Raw genomic sequence first — 22007 nt, forward strand, 5'->3', positions numbered from 1 at the left:
AAGGTGCGTACAGATATACGCGCCGCGAACATGAGCAATACGTTTTAATCAGCTGATGCCAAGCTTTTTATATCTGTATCTTACCGTTTCTGTAAAAATACAGATATAGTCAGCTGATTAAAAGTGAATTTCTCATGTTCGCGGCGCGTATATATGTACGCACCTTTATACAAAACTACAGTAATAGACTGGCTTCTCCACACATCTGTGTAATCGTTTGTCAGCTGATTTATGATGAATAATTCTATAGTCCGATTTTCACTCTGATGTTGGCGTATGAAGGAGGCTCCTTTTTTCTTTGTATATACGTCGACGCGCAAATTAAAAAGGAACATACCTGTCAAATTTCATGAAAATCCACTACCGCGTTTCGCCGTAAATGCGCAACATTTACACATTAAACATTAAGAGAAATGCCAAACCGTCGACTTGAAGCTTAGACCTCACTTCGCTCGGTCAAAAAAATGTTAATGAATGTAGAATGTTGAATACCGAAAAGTTGAAACTAAAGAAACAAAAAGTTGATCAAGTAACAACTATTGGAATTTGGAAGTACGACTTGTTATCGTCCAAATTCGATATGTGTGTAACTGGACAGACAAGACTGATTCAATTTTATATATAGTAACTGTGTTAGTTCCCGTGTTGAGTCGATGCGATAAATAATCAGAGAATTCGACAGAAGAATGAATAGTTGGTTATTTGGTAGCTACATTGAAAAAGCGAGTCACAGACCAACTTTGAAGCTCACTCAATCGGCGGTTGCTCACCTAAACTAAGCTTACCTAACCCGAGATCCCAATTCGCAGTTCGCCTCGAACAAATACCTCCAGCATCCGTTATCTAATTCGAATGTTTCGTTGTTTTCCAGCCAGACCGTTTCCAACCTCAGTTTACCTCACCCTCAGCTGGTATTGCGTGTGCTAAGCCCACGAATCAACGCTACGTTTCATTTCCACCAATTTCATGCACACTGGTTCAAACTTCTCACACGTTTTCTCTCTCAACTCGATTCAAATGGTAATTTCAGTTGTTAAAAGTCAGCATTTACATACTAATCGGCTCAATGTTCGAATAAACACTCATAATAATGCTGGCACAATGATCTTATTGGATTTCATCGGCAGAGAGATTTTTATTCCCTTTATTCGATTGTCAAATCAGTTTCTCTCTTTATTCTTTATGCATTTCATAATGAATATTATTTATTTATACTACTTTAGTATACTACTAGTATTTTTCATTTATAATACTCTCTTTATTCTTTATTATCCATTCATGTACAAGTCCATTATCGAAATGATAGGGAGAGAAAAAATGAGGTAACCTTGTGCTATTCCTCTCCCAAATTTAGATAACCTAACACATATTAGATCTCTTTGAATATTATTCCTCGCCGTAATAACATATGTCACTTCCTATATTCACCAAAGATTATAGGTTATATTAAATTAGAGTTCTATCACTGGCGTGGGGTTCATGTTATATTTGCAGTGGAGAAAGATAACAGAACAACGTTGCCGATCCGCTGTCTTGTCAATGCTTTCTATAGACGGTAGCTGATTCAATGTAATATCAACTGTTCATTCTAGTTTGGAATAATACATTGTATTTTATTAAGCAAGGAATCATATTTTCCAATAATTTCAAAATGAATTTTCATAATTGAGATAAAATATTTGGTTGATAAAAATTATCAATTCTACATTGTGAAAAGATAATCTGGCAACAGAGCAAAGCGAGAAAGAGATAGCGTTATCTGTTTTGTTGAATGATAGACAAGGATAGCAATACCATTTTTAATCAAACACTGCCATTATAACGTGGACCTCACGATAGAAATTTTCACAGGAATGATAAATAACCAACTATCAAGTTGTCTCTACATAGCAGATGATGATGTACATATACATACAAAGTACATATCGATGAGTGTCATTTATTGCAAGGTCTGATTCTGAGTGCTTATCTATATATATAAAAGCGAAATGGCACTCACTCACTGACTGACTGACTGACTCACTCACTCACTCACTCACTCACTCACTCACTCGCAGAACTAAAAATCTACCGGACCAAAAACGTTCAAATTTGGTAGGTATGTTCAGTTGGCCCTTTAGAGGCGCACTAAGAAATCTTTTGGCAATATTTTAACTCTAAGGGTTGTTTTTAAGGGTTTAAAGTTCGTCTTTTAGCATGTATATTCTTCTTCTCCCAATCTCTTAATTATAATAGAAATTTCCATATCATATGTTACTATAGAACTATAATCTAGATAGAGTACCTCTTCGAAACAGTTGTTAACTGGCAACTAAATTAATAATTTTGTCAGGTTGGCATTAAGTTGAGTTGACTTTGTTAGGTTGGCACCAAGTTGAAGATTTGAATGCATTTATCGCGGAAAAATTGATTGGGCACTGCTACTTCAATCCTGGGAATATTATATTACTAGCCGTCAGGCTCGCTTCGCTCGCCATATCCGTTTAGCCAGACGTTTAGTCTGGACCCCCGACTGGATTGTCCTAACATATGATAAAAATCTCAAATGAAAAATGCAGGCGAGCGAAGCGAGCCCGCTGATCTCATTCTTGGACGATCCAGTCGGGGGTCCAGGGGGCGGAGCCCCCTGGCTAGACGGATATGGCGAGCGAAGCGAGCCTGACGGCTAGTAGTACATATCGATAAGTGTAATTTATTGCAAGGTCTGATTCTGAGTGCTTATAAATAATATAACCATTATAATATAGAGATCACATTGTGATTTTATAGTGATTACTAATATTTATTTATTTCATTGACAATCAAAAATCACAATAACAAGGTAATATGATTAGGGGAAGACAACAGGCATAGCCTAAAACTGTTTTCTCCCAAATTTTAACAAATAAAAGTTTCAAAAAAGAATGTGCTTATGATTCCACTTTTCACTTCAAAAAAGTCCAATTTGCACTTCAAAACTAATGACTGAACTAAAAATTTCAAATCTTGATATTTAAAAACAAAAATATTTCACTCAAATCTCTACAAATTGGAGATTCATGGTTATTGAAGCGTTAACTTTCATGAAACTTAGCTATTATTGAGATCTTATAGCGTTTTCGATATCATCAGCGTCGCCTAGGAGTAGTTGAAATTTGAGGAGTTTTTCCTCCTTCCCGTTTCCCTGAAACCTTTCACTTTCCTTAACAAAATATTTAGTGAATTTCCTATTGAGAATGATGTGATTTAACCACTGTAATGTACTGAAACTTCCAATTTTTATAATAACAAATTTTTCCCATCATATGAAAAACTAGTGAAGGACAGTTTACCAAATATTCTCTCGCAGTGAATGGTGGAATATATTTAACGATAACACGTTACAAGCGACATAAAAAAGATCCTAGCGGCCATAATGTTGTCGAAGTGTGTTTTCCTCGCCAGGGCTACTCTTGAATATAATATTTTGTATCAATATAATTTTACTTTCTATGACATTTTATTCTCAAATCACTTGATAATGGCATCATATGGCCGAAACAAATTGTGACTGGACAATTTTGAAAAATCTGGTATGGCGCACTCACACAACTTTCCTTGCCGTTATGAAAATTGATCACCTGACGCTAGTGTTCCCGCGCATCTCAAGTCTACTATTCAAAGATTTGAGCCAGCTGGTGACAGGGCAATCGCTTGAGACACACATGAAGTCTGCTATCTCTTCATAGTGAATGATTTAATAGAATCAACAATAATTTGCAATTGAATAATCACATTTTCTCGAATTTAAAGCTTATTTTCAATTTTAGGTGAAAATGTTACTGAACATTAATTGTAATGCTCAATCTACTCCACTTGATTTTTTTTGTTTGAATTGTATCTGAAGCCTGATAATTGGGAATCTATCTGCATTGATGGGGCGGAGCTCCTGAAATTTTTATGGGACTTGTGGCAGTTGATAGAGCTTATCGATGACTATTTTAGGTATGAATTTGATCAAAATCGTTGGAGCCGTTCTCGAGAAAATTGCAAAAAACCCTGTTTTTGACATTTTCGCCATTTTAGCCGCCATTTTGAATTGCATCAGATCGAAATTGTTCGTGTCGGATACTTATATCGTAAGGACCTTAAGTTCCAAATTTCAAGTCATTCCGTTAATTGGGAGATGAGATATCGTGTACACAGACGCACATACACTCACACACACACACACACACACACACACACACACACACACACACACACACACACAACACACACACACACCAACACACACACACACACACACACACACACACACACACACCACACACACACACACACACACACAACACACACACACACACACCACACCACACACACACACACACACACACACACACACACACACACCACACCACACACACACACACACACAACACCACACACACACACACACACACACACACACACACACACACACCACACACCACACACACACACACACACCACACACACAACACACACACACACACACACACACCACACACCACACACACACACACACACACACACCACACACACACACACACATACAGACCAATACCCAAAAACCAGTTTTTTGGACTCAGGGGACCTTGAAACGTATAGAAATTTAGAAATTGGGGTACCTTAATTTTTTTCGGAAAGCAATACTTTCCTTACCTATGGTAATAGGGCAAGGAAAGTAAAACGACCAGGGAATTCCTTCCGCTCCCTATCTACACTCAACGTTAGTGTAGACACATAATTGAGTTATATAATTTGACTATACATCACCGTATGATTTTTAAGAATGCGATATTCTGTCTACTTTGTACTACACGTGACGTCACGGCTGCAGTTCCCCCACTCTAATTACTCAACTTAAATTCAATAGATGAGTGATCCAACGTTAGTAGACAGAAGGTTGATCACTCACAGGTGTAAGATTCAAAGTGGTGGGGGGAACGCCAGCGTGACGTCACGTGTAGTAAAAATGTGATAGAGTAACCACACTGAGCATACAGTTTATTCACTGTATCTTCAAATACATCGTCGTTTAATCCCCTCAAGATTGACCTAGAACTTAAAAATTCTTCATACTTATAGCGAATTAATCACCGATTCTAATGATGTTGTTTAATATTTCAAGTTCATTCAACTTGTATGAATAAAATGAAGTTGAAAGTTTTTCAAGAATCTGAACACGTGACACGAAAAAGTCAGTAAGCTGGAAAAGCGTTAGTAGACAACGTTATACTATTATAATTTCAGATTAACCCATAAAAAATCTTGATAAACCACTGCATTGCAATAGAACAATAAACCGATCCCGATAAATCCAATGAGTTTCATTCATATAAATGCTGGTATCGAGCACATGTTCTACCTACGAGAATCAAAATATCTCATCTCCGAAATTCACAAGCTGATGTATAGCCAAACTACAAAATATATACACGACCTAGAAGATGAATAAACCTTAAGTGTTTGAAAGGGAAGGTTAGGATGTAAGGTTTTTGCTTTTATATGGCAAAACGCTTGTATTATTCGAATGTTTTGATAATTATTGTAAAGCAGAAACAGAAAGCTTGCATGTCAGAAAATGTTTGTGTTATATAATTTGACTATAGATCACCGTATGATTTTCAAGAATGCGATATTCTGCCTACTCTATACTACAGCCTACGTCACGGCTGCAGTTCCCCCACCCAATTGCATTTCAACTAAAATACTATAGATGAGTGACCTGTCTACTAACTTTGTGAGTGATCAGCCTTCTGTCCACTTACTATGGACTACATCTACATCTCATTTATTTTGGTTCTAGGCGTACTGTACAATTTACAGTCCACTATCCAGTTGTTTGATAAAAAATAAATAAATCGAATCAAATGACGTCCTATGAAAACCCTGTGAGCATTGTAACTGTACACGAGCCGATTTCATTCAATTTCATTGAAAGCTTCATGCTGAAGAGAGTCATCTCCAGTTTTGTAAGCTGTCTTCAATTACTCTCTAACAATGAGATCGTTGTCACCTGAGTAATCAGTTCGAGTCTTATTTGGACTAGAATCAATTATAGGATCTTTTTTCCAGTTTAAATAGAAGTAGGAGTAGAAGCAAACGCTTACAGCTACAGACAAACGGAGGAAAAAATGAAACTTCTTCTCGTAAGGCTAGGCACACACCAGTCAGTCAAGACAAGACAAGATAAGATGAGACATGATCAGACATGTTTAGTCACAATACTTCACATAGTTGCTTGAATGCAATGTCTGCATAGTTGCTTATGAAGACAATGACTAATCAGTGTCAATTGCGTCATAAGCAACTATGTAAAATATTGTGACTAAACGTGTCTGATCATGTTTTCTTGTCCTGACTAACTGGCGTGTGCCTAGCCTAAGCAGACATCTTAGGACAGACCTTATCTGAATTTAAGAGAGGAATAGCACTAGGTTACCTTATTTGTTTCTCTCCCTATCATTTTGATGATGTACTTATTGTATCAATCAATAGAGAATAAAGACATGTGTTGTAACATGCAATCACCTGGGAAGGGAATTTCCCTCCTTCTGCCTGCAGATGTCTGCAGACGTATGTCTGCTGCTGTATAAGTTCACTTTAGGTAAAATTTGTTGCTTTTAAAGAAGGTAATAGTTATTTGTGCAACTAGTGCGCAAAGTGACACTTTGCTGCACCGAAAGAAACGTTTACGCCCGAGCCGTAGGCGAGGGCGGAATGGTTTCTTGAGTGCAGCAGAGGAACTTTGCGCACGTATTTCACATTAAGTTTTTCCTACAGTTACCATTGAATATGAAAAGTGGGTAATTATGGGTAAAATTGCCTGAAATGCATCAAATGTTTTTCTGTGTAATTTTATTATTGATAAAAACCTTAATCCTAAAATCCTAAAGTCCTCGTTGTCCTTGGTTATAATATAATATAATGAATAATTAGCGCGTTGTACTTGGTTGCACCTCTGCTCACTATAGCAGCCACAGGAGTCACTGTTACCAACTTCATTTTGATTTTGCTGCACTGTTGCTCCATATAACCTACTAAGTATTTTGCGTTGCCATGTTGCAAATCTGGAGTGCAGAAAAATTTTTCCCGCACTAGAGCGGAAAAGTGATTCTTTGCGTTCTGTAATCAGTGCAGCAATGGCCACTTTTCAAGGTAACTGTAGGAAAAGAATATTATAGGATCCTGTTTGATTCTTGTTCATCTCATTTTGTATAAGCAAAAGAATTAAATGATAATAAAGATAAGAAGAAGATGGAAAAAAAGGAGGAGGAGGAGGAGGAGGAAGTGGAAGAAGAAGATGAAGAAGAAGAAGAAGAAGAAGAAGAAGAGAAAGAGGAAGGAGAAAAGAAGAAGAAGAAGAAGAAGAAGAAGATGAAGAAGAAGAAGAAGAAGAAGAAGAAGAAGAGAAAGAGGAAGGAGAAAAGAAGAAGAAGAAGAAGAAGAAGAAGAAGAGGAAGAAGAAGAGAACTGGACGATAAGGTGTAATATACCAATAATAGTTGGAAAGGGGGAAATGGTTCCAAGATATTTTCTTTTGTGAGGAAAAATGAATAATCTGGTCAGTGGTGTTCTATAATATCGTTCAATGATAATTGAATGATCTCGAATGCTTTGGGCCGGTTGCACAAAAGCTGGTTAAATTTTAAACCGTGTTTAATTTCACGAGAACCAATCAGAGAAGCCGTCTTATCAAAAATAAACCTTCTGTGATTGGTTCTCGTGAAATTAATCACGGTTAAAATTTAACCGGCTTTTGTGCCGGTCTTTTCAATTACGCCTTCTCTGATTGGTTCTCATGGAATGATTCATGGTTGAAATTTAACCGGTTTTTGTGTAACATATTTATTTATGAATTATTAATTTGAGAGAACAGGGAAAGAGAAATAATGATGTTCCACAAGTTCAACAAAAGAAGAGTTATTGTCCTGAAAGAGTCTGTACAGCAAGTTGATGAGAATTTCAGGAACAAAAACGCCTGAGTGTGATCATATTGAATGGTGAGATTGTATGCTCAAGTCTACTGGCTCGGTAATGTTCAGACAACATAACTTAATCAGAAGTCTTTCACAAAAGCTCCCTTGCAATACGGTGATTCAATTTTAGAACCAGAGTGAAAGGCTTCTATTTTGTAAAGTGGAAGCATCAGTTTTCCGTTGTAAAACGTTCAGAATGTTTGTTCCACAGGAGAGATGAAAGAGGGGGAACTCAACCAAAGAATTTACCATTCCATAATATAAATTATGAATAATAAACTTTTCCAATCTATATTATTCCATAATATAATGTAAATTGCACGTTTTAAAATAAAATTCAGGAAAGGTGAAGTTTAGACTAAGCTTGATGTTCTCTGCCGATCATTGTATGATTTCTGTCCAAATCAATGAATACGTATTGATAATTATTTATTGAATAAGTAGATATCGATTGGTATCTTCTATACAGAGTGATTCTTGATTATGGTAGAATAATTTAATACGTGATAGTAGAGGTAAAATTGAGAAATAAAGTTCTCATAAACATATATTCAAATTTGAATTTGAATTTGAATTTGAATATATCCATAAACACTTCATGAGCTATACAGGGTGAAAGATTTCGCCCGGAATTCAGTTCCTCTGGTGAAATACACCGATGCTGAATTTTTTGGGGACTTGTTTTCGAATAAAACTGGTCTGGGAGTTGTAATGCGAGTAGTTTTCGAGGAAAAAAGTTGAAATATGCAAAAAATCCAAGTAAAAACACAGACTTCTACGTTTGATGTCTAATAACTTTCTTTAATGACCAGTAAACAAATAATTTTTCGCAATAAAAACTGTGGAGAATTTAATTCTAAAAATAATTATGTAAGCTGTGTAAACTAAATTTGAATAAAATGTATTCTTATGTAGTACTTTACATCACTAAAATTTGCTGTTTTATGAGGAGAGAACTAATAACTCATAGGTTGTAGCTGATTGTATTAAATAGAATATTCGGTTTTTTATGAAATTTTACACCATTATCTCTGATAAACTAAAACTGAATACAAGAGCAGCAGAATTTATACTAGTAGGCGAGTACTGCTATTGGTCGAGGGCATGAACGCCTGCCATTGGCCCAGCTGGACAGTCTCCTCACACTCAACGGTATAACAGAAACGTCAGAAAATGGCGGCTCAAGCAACAGACTCGCCATGATAACAAAATAAGAAACAACAAAACGAGTAAAAGATGATGAAACAAATATGTAAATAGAAAAACTATTGACCAATGTATGCTAACAATGTTATGATAAAACTAAATTCGTAGTGATGTATTGGTTGGATGTAATCACAATTTCACAAATGAGGAGAATGTTGAGTCCCTGCATGTTAATAACAAAGGCACATCTTTGAATATTCTAGAGCATTTAGAAATAACAAGAGTAATTAAGGACAATTCCCAATATAGTTTAAATGACCAGTTTCATTTTAACCAATACAACACTACGAATTTAGTTTTATCATAACATTGTTAGCATACATTAGTCAATAGTTTTTCTATTTACATATTTGTTTTATTATTTTTCACTTGTTTCCTTGGTTCTTATTGCACATAGATTCTAGAAATATCAATCTCGTGCACCACAAAGCCCAGATTTCAATTTTCCTTCTAGATTTTCCAGATTTAATGTTCAAATTTCATTCATGTGACATGAATATATACCAAAACTAGCCGTCAGGCTCGCTTCGCTCGCCATATCCGTCTAGCCAGGGGGCTCCGCCCCCTGGACCCATGACTGGATCGTCCAGGAATGAGATCAGCAGGCTCGCTTCGCTCGCCTGCCTTTTTCATTTGAGCATTTTTATCATATGTTAGGACAATCCAGTCGGGGGTCCAGACTAAACGTCTGGCTAAACGGATATGGCGAGCGAAGCGAGCCTGACGGCTAGTAATGTAATATTCCCGGGATTGAAGTAGCAGTGCCCAATCAATTTTTCCGCGATAAATGCATTTAAATCTTCAACTTGGTGCCAACCTAACAAAGTCAACACAACTTAATGCCAACCTGACAAAATTATTAATTTAGTTACTAGTTAACAACTGTTTTGAAGAGGTACTCTCTCTAGATTATAGTTCTATAGTAACATATGATATGGAAATTTCAATTATAATTAAGAGATTGGGAGAAGAAGGATATACATGCTAAAAGACGAACTTTAAACCCTTAAAAACAACCCTTAGAGTTAAAAGATTTCTTAGTGCGCCTCTAAAGGGCCAACTGAACATACCTACCAAATTTGAACGTTTTTGGTTCGGTAGATTTTTAGTTCTGCGAGTGAGTGAGTGAGTGAGTCAGTCAGTCAGTGAGTGAGTGCCATTTCGCTTTTATATATATAGATATGGTATATTAACATATTATGTTAACATAGAACTACCTCTTTGAAACAGATGGTTAAAATTGGAAACTGAAAACCAGTTCAATTTTGTCAGGTTGGCATCAAGTTGAGGAAGGTTTCTAAGCAAGATTTGAGTTCTGTCACTTTATAAGGTTAGCACCAAGTTGAAGAACTTATCTATACTGTAATGAAGGAAAGAACTGGCTCATACACATATGGGATAGAAAAATTATGTTTGGGCATTCGCCCAAAACTGCTTCAAACCTTAATAATACACAGTCTAGAGGTTATGTAAATGATAACTTAATTCACACAATATTTTGAGTTCAAAAAATGTATGTACTACAATAATTTTGAATCTATATATATAAAAGCGAAATGGCACTCACTCACTGACTGACTGACTCACTCACTCACTCACTCACTCACTCGCATAACTAAAAATCTACCGGACCAAAAACGTTCAAATTTGGTAGGTATGTTCAGTTGGCCCTTTAGAGGCGCACTAAGAAATCTTTTGGCAATATTTTAACTCTAAGGGTTGTTTTTAAGGGTTTAAAGTTTGTCTTTTAGCATGTATATTCTTCTTCTCCCAATCTCTTAATATTTATAATTGAAATTTCCATATCATATGTTACTATAGAACTATAATCTAGATAGAGTACCTCTTCGAAACAGTTGTTAACTGGCAACTAAATTAATAATTTTGTCAGGTTGGCATTAAGTTGTGTTGACTTTGTTAGGTTGGCACCAAGTTGAAGATTTAAATGCATTTATCGCGGAAAAATTGATTGGGCACTGCTACTTCAATCCTGGGAATATTATATTACTAGCTGTCAGGCTCGCTTCGCTCGCCATATCCGTTTAGCCAGGCGTTTAGTCTGGACCCCCGACTGGATCGTCCTAACATATGATAAAAATGCTCAAATGTAAAATGCTGGCGAGCGGAGCGAGCCTGCTGATCTCATTCTTGGACAATCAAGTCAGGGGTCCAGGGGGCGGAGTCCCCTGGCTAGACGGATATGGCGAGCGAAGCGAGCCTGACGGCTAGTTTATCAGATTAATTAATTTGAAAATCCATTACAAATCCAAACAAAAATCTCCCATCACAATCACAAAAAATATAAAAAATTTCACTCAAATCCACAAATTATACTCATGTTAAAATTCTAAACTACACGTCTAACTACTGAACTGGAATTAACTTGACATTTTGCATATAGATTTTTAATTAACTGAGAATGGTTCTAGGCCATTTTCAAATTCTTCAAGATCCCACTTGGTCAAGTTTTCAGTTTGTCAAGATTTTAAATAGCCCCCTGCGGAGCAAGGGTTACCTGCTAGTGATATTTATAACTTATCTGTTGTGTGGAAACTCAATAAGAGTTGAATAATTATAAGATAATGGAATACCAAGTACAAAATAGTTATTTGTGCAACTAGTGCGCAAAGTGACAGTTTGCTGCACCGAAAGAAACGTTTACGAAACGAAACGTAACGTATGGTTTGTTGAGTGCAGCAGAGGTACTTTGCGCACGTATTTCACATTAAGTTTTTCGTACAGTTACCATTGAATATGAAAAGTGGGTAATTATGGGTAAAATTGCCTGAAATGCATCAAATGTTTTTCTGTGTAATTTTATTATTGATAAAAACTTTAATTTATTGTCAAATTGAATAAAAATGTTGTCGTTGGTTATAATATCTAATACTAATAATTAGCGCGTTGTGCTTGGTTGCACCTCTGCTCACTATAGCAGCCACAGCAGTCACTGTTACCAACTTCATTTTGATTTTGCTGCACTGTTGCTCCATATAACCTACTAAGTATTTTGCGTTGCCATGTTGCAAATCTGGAGTGCAGAAAAATTTTTCCCGCACTAGAGCGGAAAAGTGATTCTTTGCGTTCTGTAATCAGTGCAGCAATGGCCACTTTTCAACGTAACTGTAGGAAAAATATTATTCAAATTTACAAGTTTTTGACCACAGTACAATCACATAGATACGGCCACCCCGTCTTTTGGAGGAGACGATAAGCCGTCGTTCCCGACTACCTAAAATGTAGTTATCATCTCTCATCATCATCCCTCTCACTCATTACCCACGCACATGCCTAAGAGCTTATGTGGGCATCACCCTCAGTATTATTATTATAAGTAGTGAGATCAGTTCACTCGACTACATAATATCATAGAGAAACGATAGCATATAGTAGATATCCCATGGTATAGGGCGTTTATGTCGCAAGTTTTACTGTTATCCCAAGCCGATAGTTCATATAGTTCTTTCCTATGCAGCTGTGTGACGCTGGTAGTCTCTCAAATTGTACCGTTCATACACTATCACCCCAAAAAAACAGTAAAAATTAACAATAATCGACAGTAATCAGCTTGAGATAACAGTAAAAGTTGCGACATAAATTCCCTATGCCATGGGATATCTACTTACGCTATTGTTTCTCTATGATAATATTCAAGCAGTTTTTTTAAGACAAAACAGAATCACAAAGTTGGTTGAAAAGACTATTTTATTATGCAGTTTTCGAATTTTTGATCAACAACTTCAATACAGACCCTGATCATTGTGGACATTAGAGGATCATCAATCTCTGTACTTGGAGCAGGTCATGACTTGCATGAGAAAGACTCCTTTCAAGCCACTGTTGAAGCCATACATCACGTGATGAGGGTGCCATCCAGATGACGTCACACATATATTTGACTCATGACAAGCGTAAACTTATCTTTTTCTCTAGCAGAGTCTCATGAGAAAATTAGGATATTCTCATCCATCTTCTCATTTTTGGGGCACGAAATACTTCATGAGGGTAGAAAGTAATTGACGTTGTATATATGGGTGCAAATCGATTAAGACTGGGCGTACACCGGTTAGTCAAGACAAGACTAGTCACGTTTAGTCACAATACTTCACATAGTTACTCATGAAGCAACACACACCGATTAGTCATTGCAATTAGACATGTCTTCATAAGCAACTATGTGAAGTATTGTGACTAAACGTGTCTGATCATGTCTTGTCTTGAGTCATTCCTCTCATCTTCCCATGGTGAGATCCACCTTATAATGGCAGTGGAGAAAGATAAGAAAAACGTTGCCGATCCACTGTCTTGTCAATGTCTTCTAAGGAGGGTAACTGATCTGTATCAATAAACCTGTTTTATTGATGTAATATTAACTGTTCATTATCGTTTAGAATTATCAATTATATTTTATCAAGCAACAAATTTTTTTCTCAATGATTTCATAATTGTAATGAAATATTTTGGTCATTAATTATCAATATTCTACATTGTTGAAAGACCTTATTTTAAAGAAAAGAGATTGCTGACGGCTCCTGCTATTTATATATTAGATTTAGCAATCTTCGTTTTTAAAAATAGACGAATGTATGAGGAGGACCAGGTGAGTCATCCCCATAATACACGATTTAGAGGTTTTGTTTACCCACATCACAGACTAAGCCTGCTGGAGAGTGGCCCGTTTTATATGGGGAATGAAAATATTTAATTCAATCCCATCTCACATAAGAGAAATTGATGGCTTGAAGGAGTTCAAAAAAACACTCAGGGAATTCCTTATTGTATTGTGTCCGTACAGGTTAGCAGACTTCCTTGTTGAATAGTGTTTGATTGATGTATGTTATGTGGGATCTGTAGTGTTGAAATAGGAGGGATGGTAGATATTAGATTAAACTTTGACGTGTCATATACTGCGGGATCGTTGCTCCCTTAATGCAGTTCAGTAATTGTGACGAACAAGTAAACTAACTAACTAACTAAGACAGGGTGTTTGAATGGCGATTATGAGGATTTTCAAGCTGATCTATCAAAGAATGTGATTCATGTTCCAACAGAGTACTTAAATCTCAAGTCAGAAAAACTGGTCTGACAAAATGAGAGAGAAGAGAATTATAGTTCACAATATTACATAATGTGTTTCCATAATTAAGATTCAATATTTTGTTACTCAATTATTAATTCTACATTGTAAAAAGACCTGGCAACAGAGCAAAGCAGGAAAGAGATAGCGCTATCCGCTTTGTTGAATGATAGACAAGGATAGCAATGGAATTGCTGATTAAAACACTGCCATTATAACGTGGACCTGACTATAGTAGGTTTGAACCTAGAATATGTTTGTTATTTGCTCTAAGAATAATTTCATGTGTAGTGTAATATCAACAAACTTATTTCCATCTTCCCAATGGATTTGAATTTATGTTCATCAGTTTTTGAAATGGAATGATTATCTCTCAGGGGTACAAAGTAATGAACATTGAGGAGTTTTCAACTTCATTCGAAGGAATTTGTTGTGAAATTAATAAATTTGAACAAACAATCATTCACTTACAGGCTACTCCTACCCCAGCTCAATATTGTTCAAGTTCAAATGTGTAGAACTTCATTCAATTGTTCAGCCAACTTGTAAACGATCAAGTCGTTACATCGATAGGATCTTTCCATGGTGTTACAAATGATGTTAACATGTACAACTGAACAATGAATACAAGTCCTCTCCAGCCATTAGAGCTATCGCGCTGGAAACTTCCAGCATTTGAGGGGTCATAACAGATCGTACTCCCAAACTTCTCGAATTTCACTTTGGACATCTCTTCCTCCCTCTCCTCACTCTCTCTCACTCTCTGTATTTTGCTGTATTGTAAGCACATTTGCTGTATTGTAAGCTATTGTATATAAGTGTATAAGCCAGTATATATTGTAATAAAATAAATGTAATAAATAATGTACATAAATAAAGTACTCAATCAATCAATCAATCTCTCTCTCTCACTCCCTCTGTCTCTCTCTTGACTGTCTTGCGGTGGATAAGAGGTGGTGGACTCAGCTGGAATGCTCCATAACTCGTAACTTAAGTGTGTGTTCCTTTCTTCCTTCTTTCTCACTTTTTTCTCTTCTTTCTTGTTCCCTTCCTCCCTTACTTCTACCGGAATAATCTATGGATTTGGACTGTGCATTCTCCACTGTATTCACTTTTCTCTTCTTTCTTCTGCTTAATCTTCTTTTACGAACTTGAATACGAAAGAAATTCCAGTTTTCTTTTCTCACTTGGAAAAGTTATTCCTTTTTTATTACTGTCCTTGTCCTATTACCATAGGTAAGGAAAGTATTGCTTTCCGAAAAAAATCAAGGTACCACAATTTCTAAATTTCTATACGTTTCAAGATCCCCTGAGTCCAAGAAAAATGGTTTTTGGGTATTGGTCCATATGTGTGTGTGTGTGTATGAGTGTATGTGCGTCTGTGTTCACCATAATTATCTCCTCTCCCAATCAACGGAATGACTTGAAATTTGGAACTTGAGGTCCTTACACTATAAAGTATCATATCCGACACGAATAATTTCAATCAAATGCAATTCAATATGGCAGCTAAAATGACGAAAATGTTGTCAAAAGCAGCGTTTTCGCGATTTTCTCGAAAAAGGCTCCTACGATTTAGATCAAATTTATACCTAGAATAGTCATTGATAAGCTCTATCAACTGCTACAAGTCTCATATCAGTCTCCAGATACAATTATTTAAACAAAATAATTCGAGTGGAAAAGATTGAGCATGGAAAACTCTACAATTAATGTTTAGTAACATATTCACCTGAAATTGAAAATAATCTCGAAATTCGAGAAAATGTGATAATTCAATTTATTGCAAACTGTTGGCAACCGTTGAACCCATTAAAAATGATTCACTATGAAGAGATAGCAGACCTCGTATGTTTCCAGCGTTATAGTCCTGTCACCATCTGGCTCAGATCGTTGTTTATAAGTGGACTTGAGATGCGCGTGAACACTAGCGTCGGGTGATTAACTCTCATAACGGCAAGGAAAGTTGTGTGAGTGCGCCACACCAGATTTTTATTGTCTTATCTCAAATGATAAAACATCACTCTCATAAAACATAACCTCACTTCCACTAAAAAGCATGGTACTACGCAACTCAAGTCGAGACTCGACCAACATGTCGAGTCGCTCGACTCAGTCTCACAGTCGTGAGGTCGCGGAGACAAGAATCGACTGGTCTGAGTGTCACCATTTGAAAACACATTCTGCGTCGAGAAGAGACTAGAGTCGCAGTCTCTTCTCTACTTGAATCGCGTAAGTGTAAGTTGAGCCCAAGAGAGGGCCGGCTGTGCCCTAACTTTGCCCTCCTAGGTTTTAATGAAAGCAGCGATACAATTCAATTTAATTCTCTCTCTCTTTGGTGAAGAGTTAGTGGGAAGGATACTTCGAATATTCTTTCCGAAGAATGGATATTGATATGTCCAAAGCTCCTCCAATTTATGTACATTCATAACAATATTATCTATTTTATATATAGTTATTACAAATTGCTTTTTCTCCATATCATATACAGCTCAATAATTATTTTCTTAGTTCATAGATTAAATTGATGTAAATTGATCTATAATTTTGCTGTATTGTAAGCTATTGTATATACGTGTATAAGCCAGTATATACTGTAATCTACATAAATAAAGTAATCAATCAATCAATCTCTCCGGTCGTGTGTTAATGGGAAGAATATTTTATATCCTTCTAAGGGAATCGACAATTATTTGTTGAAACACCGCCGATTTATGATGAAGTTACATTAGAATTTTATATTAACGTTATTCTAATTGCATTTGATCTTTATTCTCATTGATTAATTTCAATTATCTATACTTTGTATAATTCGTTGAATAATTAGCATTACCGTCATTTGATGTGAATTAGTGTATAAGCCAGTAAATATTGTAACATACATAAATAAATAAATCTAATCTAATATCTTTATGATTTTGCTGTATTGTAAGCTATTGTATATAAGTGTATAAGCCAGTATTTATATTGTAATCTACATAAATAAAGTACTCAATCAATCAATCTCACTTCAGCTATTAGCGAACTCATGAGAAGTAGTGCAGTAGGGTGGCGGCTCTTGTGCATGATGATAGTCAACCAAATGGAGAGATCTTCAAAAGTGGAGGGACAGAATAGTTTTCTGCTAATTTGATCTTTGTTCTTCATCACTGTCGACCGCTCCAGCTAATGGTGGCTGGAATACTCTTGCAACTAAATTAGCTGGATGGTATAGAGGTTAGAGCTGTGCAGATTCCTATCAAGCCATCGAAATTATCCCGTCAGATACCACTTATACTGGCTGCAAATGTTCTGGCAATCGATTGAACCAGAATCTCGCTGGAGCCGATTCGTCGGCGACTCAGAGTCTGGAGGAGAAGGCATCGTACATCCCTCACCAGCACCCACCCTTATTCACTCCACTAACCCCCTCCCAACACCCACGACTCCAATCAGAGCGGTTCAGGTCAAAACGACAAACGATGATTTACACACGCTTTGTGACCTTCTGCTCACTCACTCTCTCTCTCTCTCTCTCTTAATCTCCCTTCCTTTCCATTCTTCATTCCATTCATTCATCCATTTTCTACATTCCATCTCCTTTCTACATAATACATCTTCCCATCTCAAGATTTTCTGTTTTTCAGTATTGTATATTGTCAATACTACTAAATCAATTTCTATTGAATGAAAAATACTAAGAAATTGTCAAAAAACCACTGATTTATTGATAATTAGAAAGACCGGTTTCGGTTATTACACCATTGTCAATCTCTGATAAACTTCCAGGTCCAAAGTCCAGCTCAGTTTATCAGAGATTGACAATGGTGTAATAACCGAAACCGGTCTTTCTAATTATCAATAAATCAGTGGTTTTTTGACAATTTCTTAGTCTTTTTCATTCAATATGAATAATTACCAAAATATCAACTTCTCAACTACACAAAAAATCAATTTCTGAAATTTTGATTAAATCTCACCCTATAACATTTGTTTCATTTATCTAATTTTAATTATGAATGCAATATTATATTTTCTATTACTCATTCTAATTTCATTCATTCATTCATCCCATAATTCTAAGATTCAAATCAACTCGTTTTCAACTTACTAAGTAGAGTTTCTTATTTGAACATTACTTCGAGTTATAATTTATTCCCAACAGCTCTAATTCATCACAACCCAGTCGTGTGTTAATGGGGAGGATATTTTATATCCTTCTTAGAGAATCGACAATTATTTGTTGAAACACCGCCGATTTATGAAGTTACATCACATTATTATATTATCGTTATTCTAATTGTATTCTATATTTTATTCTCATTGATTAATTATACTTTGTGAAATTCGTTGAATAACCAGCATTAGGCTATCGTCATTTAATGTGAATTAGTGTATGAGCCAGTAAATATTGTAACATACATAAATAAAGGAATCCAATCTAATCCCTCCCTCCCTCTGTTTTGGTAGAGAGTTAGTGGGAAGGATATTTTTATTATTCTTTCCGAAGAATGGACATTGATATGTCCAAAGCTCCGCCAATTTATGTAGATGCATAACAATATTATCTATAGTTATCACAATTTGCTTTTTCCATATCATACTCGTATACAGTTCAATAATTATTTTCTTAGTCTATATTATGTAAATTCATCTATAATTTTGCTGTATTGTAAGCTATTGTATATGAGTGTAGAAGCCAGTATATATTGTAATCTACATAAATAAAGTACTCAATCAATCAAACAATCAATCTCTCTGATTGTGCTGAAGGGAAGGATATCCTTGATACTCTATCCGCGAATGGACCTTCTTAAGGTCCAAATTTCACCGTTTCATGTGAAAACATTACAATAGTACCTCAACTTTCGCATATTTCATCATTTTTCCAGCTCAATATTATTGTATAACTCTCCAGTTTAATATGATTCACCATGTTATATTATTGCTACTGGTATTTATTTATAACGCTAGAACGTAAGTTGAATTTTGTTTTGTTAAACACATGAATAAAGGAATATGATAATCTCTCGCTCGCTCTCTCTCACTCTCTACAACATACCCGTTCGTATGTTGATGGGACGGATATTATTTCATATCCTTCTTAGAGAATTGACAATTATTATTTGTTGAAACATCGCCATTTTATGAAGTTACATCACAATATTATATTATTGTTACTCTAATTGCATTCAATCTTCATTCCTATTGATTTATTTTTCATACTTTGTGAAATTCTTTGAATAATCTCCCTCATTCAATGTAAGTAGTTTATAAGCCGTATAAGCCAGTAAATATTTTAACATAAATATGAATAAAGAACTCTAATCTAATCTAATCTCTGTCTGTCTCACTCTCTTTCTCTCCCCCCTCTCAACAGTATAGTTACAACGACTCTTCCTTGAAACTTTATAGCACTTCAGTAGAATTTTGACGGATCTTTAAAATAACTTTTCTTGAGAACTCTTAACAGATGAAACTCCACCATAGCTCGGTGATAACCACGGAGGTCCATATAAGAAGAAGAAGAAGAAGAAGAAGAAGAAGAAGAAGAAGAAGAAGAAGAAGAAGAAGAAGAAGAAGAAGAAGAAGAAGAAGAAGAGAAGAAGAAGAAGAAGAAGGAGAAGAAAAAAAGAAAAAGAAAAAGAAGGAGAAGAAGAAGAAGAAAAAGAAGAATCTTTGCCTTTTTCAAGGAACTATGCAAGTCTCCATTCATCTCTACAAAAAAGCTGAACAAACGACTCCAAGTGGAGAATAAGAGTGTACTGAGAGAGTGAGAGGGTGGAAGTGAGAGAGAGTGAGTGAGTGAGAGAGTGTTGAGAGAATGGCAGACGAAGTAAAGCAGGTCGGCGCCACCGAAGGTGCTATTAGCATTCGCTACCCCCGAAATTCGGCCTGGAAATTCGCCAAAATTTGGGGCCCTCTGCTGCGTTATTTATCGCGCACCATGTTGTCTACAGCTAAGAAAAATTAGGCTACAACGCCACCTATCACTTAACAGCTACGACGTTTTATTTCCGATTAAGAGATTATACTCTCAATGTACCACTTTGTTTTCAACGTTTTGACCCAGAAAGAGAAAATTCAAGAACCCATTCACGACTGGTAAGGGTAGAAGCACCAGGGAAAGTTGGTGATTTAATTTCTTTCGGAACTTTACGACTTTCTTGATTCATTTACAATTTGCGCTCATTAGATGAAATATTACACTAAGCGAATCCGGGAAAACATTCTCTATGAATTGTTGCCACATTCTACCATAAAAAAATTTGCATAGTTGCCTGTTAAGTTGGTATACAGGCGAAAGTTTTACGTGACAACGACTTTGAGTGGTAATAGTATATTTCGCACCTAGGGCCGAAAATGAGATATTTCCGGCTCGAAATCGGTTTTTAAGTCCGAGGCCGTAGGCCGAGGACTAGAAAAGATTGAGAGCCGGAAATACATTTTTGCCCACGGTGCGAACGCTATTTTTCGCCACACCAAAAAAAAACTTCCCAATATATAAGAAATTAAAAAATAAATAAAATTCAAACAGCCTATTTTGATAGTTTGAATCTTGGTTATGACAACTTTCACTGTCAATTAATTTCAATATTACTAATTAATAATTTACAATAGTGACAATATTTTTATACTATTAATATTTCGAATAATTGTTTGAATTTTCATAGCTCGCGCTTTGCGCCTGGTGCAATATCTCATGGATAGATGGATGAATAGAATTTTCATTACTATTTTGAAATAATGTGATTAAAAAATTAATATAATTGCATATTTCACAGTTTTGTCTCAAAATATATCTAAAAAATTGATTGAAATTTAAATTACGGTAACTAATATAAAAAATAGCTAATAAAAGTCGAAATTCATCGACAAAAAAAATGTCACTGACTGAGGTTCGAACCTAGATCATGTTTGTAATTCACTGAGACTTGAGTTCTGACGCCTTAACGCTCTCGGCCATAGCATATTTTTGATTGAAGAGGCCTGTAAGTCAGGTAATGTATGTAGGCTACTATAATATAGTGTAGGCCTATAGCGGCAAACTTGAAGCCGGTTTGCCGGCATTTTCACAACAAAATATTGCTCTGAAAATAGTTAAATCATAGAGAAAACATTCGAAGATTCAATCTTGAATGGGCCTAATGTTTTCTCTATATGGTTGATATTGAAGAAAAATTATCTAAAAGTTTTAATAATGAATTACGGAAAAATTACTAGGATTTTTCAGTCAAGGCTGAGTTTCACCAGTAGGCTTACCTTAAACTTTAGATCTCTGCTGTATTTTCCTATTATATTGTTGATTGTATTGCATTAAGAAGTGGAATTCGATAATAAAAAAGAAACAATTATTACTCTACCTCACTTTTAAATATTGATACAATTATTGTACTTTGATTTCAAATTCGATTCTTCACTTTTAAAGACATGCGATACTTACCTTTCTGACAATGGACAATGCAGCCAACATTATATTGTTGAGGCTATGGAGATATCATCGTATTCTATTGTTTGATATCAAAAACACAATAATAAATATTAAATTATGAAACAGTAATTCATAAAATATATTATAGACATGATACCGCAATTAACGATACATAATTATATAGATTATTACAGTCGTTATGAGATTATCTCTATGATTTTTGTGAGATCGGACACGATCAGCTGTTATTCAAGGTCATTTTACAGCCCTAGGGCCGTAAAGTTTTACTGGCCTGGTCGGAAAACAATCACTTTCGGCCTCCATATGACGC

The sequence above is a fragment of the Nilaparvata lugens genome, chromosome 5 (assembly GCF_014356525.2).
Source record: "Nilaparvata lugens isolate BPH chromosome 5, ASM1435652v1, whole genome shotgun sequence".
NCBI classification, from domain to species: Eukaryota; Metazoa; Arthropoda; class Insecta; order Hemiptera; family Delphacidae; genus Nilaparvata; species Nilaparvata lugens.